We start from the raw sequence: 4,549 nt of genomic DNA on the forward strand, positions 1-4,549 counted from the left end.
GGCCCGGCCAATCGACGCCCAGGACCGAGGAGGACACGCCCCCACCCTCCACCGCCCTCCCCTCCCGCGCGGCAGCTTCTGGGGAGCTTCCCGCTATCCAAGGGCTGAGGGGCGTGGCCTGAGGGGCGAAGGACCCCTGAGGCGGGGGTCCGGGCCGGGGGCAGCACCGGAAGGGTGGGGCGGTGCCGGAAGGGAGGGGCGGAGGCCACAGGGCTGGGAATTGCGGCTGAAGAGACAGGGGACGGGGTAGAGAGGATGGCCTGAGAAAAGGCTACGAAGAAGAAAAAGGCGCCCCTTCTGGGCAGACGAATTAGAAGAAAATGGTGCCTTCCTTGGGCGGGGTAGGGTCCGAGTGAAGGGAGGAGGCAGAGAGGCACCTGTGTTGTGTGGCCAGAGTGAGGGCGCCGCGCCCAGCCCTAGACTGGGAGCACCCATCGTGTGAGGGGAAGAAAGCGGCGCGACCACCCTCGAGCCCAAGGGAGTGTATTCGAGTGTGGTGCCCTTTATTCAAGTAAAATCCTTTCCGAGCCCTTGCCGTCGCCAAGCAGCGTGCTCATTGCTAGGGGCGGAGCGGGCAAGGAGCAGACACGGGGCCCGCCCTCGTGGAGTTGACACAGGTAACAAGCAAGTAAACAAGTCATTATACGGGGGGAAGAGCGCGACGAAGAGCACGGGGGACTCAGAGGATAGCCGAGGGCAGCTACTCTAGTTAAGGGGACAAGGGAAGGCCGCTGTAAGGAGGTGGCATTGAGGTGTGACCTGAAAGATGAGAAGGAGCCACCCTTGGGAAGGGGGACTGGCGGGGCGGGAGGTCGGAAAGGGAATCCCAGGCGGAGGGAAAAGCACAGGCAAGAGTATTCCGCACCTCACGCTTTGTGGGTGGTGGCTGAAACCTCACCTTTGAAAACCAGGCTGTGTTTTATTCTCGATAAAACTTGTCCGAATGCAAACCGTTCAAAGTATGGTGATGCACACAAGCAGGTGCACTTTTAAAAACATTTCATGCAGAAATAAATACAGATTCTCAGGAAGTTGCAAAGGCAGTGCAGAGAGGTTATAGGTACCCTCTACCCAGTTTCCCCCAATAGTTACGTCTTACTTATCTGTAGTATCAAAGCCAGGAAATTGACAGTGGCGCAAATGTATATATAGTTCTATGCCATTTTGTCTCAAGCATAGATTTGTATAACCACCACTACAGTCAAATACAGAGCTATTCCATCACCACAAAGTTCTCCCTTTGGCCTTGTAATATCTAACACTTTGTGGTGTTTGGGTAATTGAAATGGTAGACTTTCTCTCTAGTTTTAGGTCTGGAGCCTTGTGGTGGTCAGGGTAGAAAGTGGAGCACACACGATTGTTAACAGGTGTTAAGAGAGTGGCTGATCATCGTTGCTTTGGGGTACAGACACTAGTGTGGTTCACGGCTAATGCAGAGCTCTCAAGTTGATCTCCAGTCACATGTGGGAAGGAACTGCTTATATTCCTGGGGGTGGAGTACAGCTTGTGCAGTCACTTGGTTTATAAGCCTTCTGGAGCAGATAAGGAGGGGAGTACAGTTATTTAATGATCCTTTCTCTCTAAATTATCCTGGAGAAAGTCCACAACTTCATTTTTTCCATTCCATAACGAATAAGCCCCAGAGGCATGAACTTCCTGTTTATGCCGCGGTTCCCAGGAATGAGGAGCAAATGCACAGGCTGCTAATTAAAACTTTTAATAAAGGAGGGCTTGATTACACATTGCATAATCAATTTGTGAAAAAGTATTTAGCTTGCATTTTTGCTGGAAAGGAAAATATTTCAGAATGAATTTAATGTTTGTACTCCTGCCTGCTGCGTTGATTCAATTCTCAAGGCAATTCCAACAGCATCATTTCTGGAGAATTAGAAAAGAGGCTTCACCCTTTGGGACAAAGAATTTGGTAAACACTTGTTGGCCCTGGTTTCAGGTTGCATCAGTTCGGGAGCTAATTCCAGGCCCCAAGCTGAGAACAAGACTTGACTTGATTTTTAGATTACTTTCAGAATAGATCGGAATTTACAGATTTAGGTTTTAAAACGCTGAATTTCACTTGCCCCTGAAACTGTTGTATTCTGGCTTTCTTATGCATATTATGTATAAATGTATTGATTAAATGTACTTTAAAAATAAATATTATTGTATCACCCTCTCCCTTTGGGGGAATTTCTAGTCCTAAAATTTCTTCCAGTAGTGATTAGAAGTTAGAATGTTTTTTGAGAACTTTATGCTTTAAAAACTGAGACTTATTATATGAAATTACAAATAATTTGAAGAGAGAAAGAATTACTTCTCCTATTATTGCCTCTAACAGAACTATTATCATTTTGGTGAATTTTTCCTCTAGCTGTTATTTAAAGTATATTTGCATATAAGTTAAAATCAGAGTATTTATTCCATATTTCTTTCAAGTTTTATTTTGCTGTTATTTCCCTAGCATATTCAGGGTACCAAATTAAGTATTGATTGATGGTGACAGCGATGACATTAAGACATGGAGATGGGTTTGAGACAGACATGCACCATGAATTCATAATTGAATAAGTCAGAAGGAAATTTAATTAGTCTTTTTCCTATGTCCACATAAGAAATGCTTTAAGAACAACAGAGAAAAGTCCTTATTTATTTTCTTTTCCTTTAAATTATGATTCCAGGCTGTTCACAGTGACTGCAGTGAAATCAGCTAACCAGATGCTTTTGAGGGGACAGCAGTACCAGCAAGCTATGTCTGTATGTGGCATTTTCACCAGGATGGGTCTAACTAGGTTGATCTGTTTCTCTATGTGGACTAATTCACTTTTATTGTATTACAGCAGCATTTTTGTCTTCTTAGCTCTTCTGTTCTTCAGGAAATTACTCGGGAACGGAGTCATAACAGGAGTTTCACCAGTGGCTTTTGTACATTTGAGCTGTGGCAGCAGACCAATTACACCACAGCACTTGGTGAGAGCACTGGGTGTTTGTGTCCTCAGGTCTTATGAAAATAAAAAGCATTACTGAAACATTGGTGGTATTTAATAGAGTCATCTATGGCAAGAATTTTATTAATCTTCTTTATTTATCAGTTCACAAAGCAAATATTTGTTGAATGCCTATTATGTGCCAGGCATCGTTGTAGGTGCCTGGGATAAAACAATGAACAAAAAAGACAAAAATTCTTGCCCTCATGGAGTTTTCTTTCTGGTATTCCTTTCCACATGTATTAGTTTGCTAGGGTTTACATAACAAAGTACCACAGACTGGGTGGCTTAAACATCAGAAGTATATTTTTCTTACACCACAGACTGGGCGGCTTAAACATCAGAAGTATATTTTTCTTACAGTTCTGGAAGTGAGAAGTCCAAGATCAAGGTTCAGCAGAGTTGGTTTCTTCTAACGGGCCTGAGGGAAGCATCTGTTCCAGGTCTCTCTCTTTGACTTGTAGATAACTGTCTTCTTCCTGTGTTTTCACATCGTCTTCTCTTTGTACACTTCTGTGTACAAATTTCCTCTTCTTATAAGGACACCAGTCGTAGTGGATTAGGGCCCACCCTAATGACCTCATTTTAACTTAATTACCTCTTTAAAGACCCTACCTCCAAATACAGTCACATTCTAAGGTCCCAGGGTTTAGGATTTCAACATGTGAATTTTGGGGGAACACAGTTCAGCCCGTAATACCACATATGACTATGGTGTATTCAAATCTTTGTCCTGCTTGTTTTCTCATATTAATATCTCTGAGGTATTCAAAGTCATGTATGTTTCCCTGTAAAATGTATCCAGGTAACCTATAATTATGAGTGATTATTTTTCTAGACATGATTTATTTTTAATAAATACTGAAAGTTCTTGGTTAGGAAGGATTACTCTGCTAGGAATGTTGCCCCATCTAGTGGCCGCTGTATTCAACTACTTCTGTCAAAGTTATAAAAATGAATAAAGGGGCACTATGTTGGAGAAAGGGTTCTCTTTTCAACAGGCTATTATTCACAGGGCACTAAGGATTCGTGATAAAAAAATATTTTATCCATCACTGTATGTGGAATGAAAGAGAGGTCTACATAATGACACTATTTTTAATAATTCAAGTAATATCAATACCATCATTTAATATCACTACCAGTTACTGTTTATTTTTTATCTCCATGAGGAAACTGAGGCTTGGTTTACTCCCTTGCCCAAGATCTCACAGATTATAAGTAGTGTTTGTTTGAAGTCTATATGACTTCAGAGTGTAAGCGCTTAATCATTCAGGATAAATAAAAAGAAACAAAAAGACTCAAACATTTTGTAATGCATTCCTAATAAGTGACACATCTGAGCATACACCTAAATGAGTACTCAGTTTGTCTTCAATCTTGATATATACTTCACCTTTATCTTGAAATGATACTTTATTGTTCAGTGTTTGTATCGTCGTTGATGTGCTGTGTCAAAGTGTGTCTATCTGTCTTAGATAATGAATTTATAAAGGACACAGTCCACAACCAGGTCAGTATTTATTGCATACCTTGAATTACGTCGAACATTTAAAGTAACTATTAAA

This window comes from Tursiops truncatus, chromosome 6 (genome assembly GCF_011762595.2).
Source record: "Tursiops truncatus isolate mTurTru1 chromosome 6, mTurTru1.mat.Y, whole genome shotgun sequence".
Lineage (NCBI taxonomy): Eukaryota > Metazoa > Chordata > Mammalia > Artiodactyla > Delphinidae > Tursiops > Tursiops truncatus.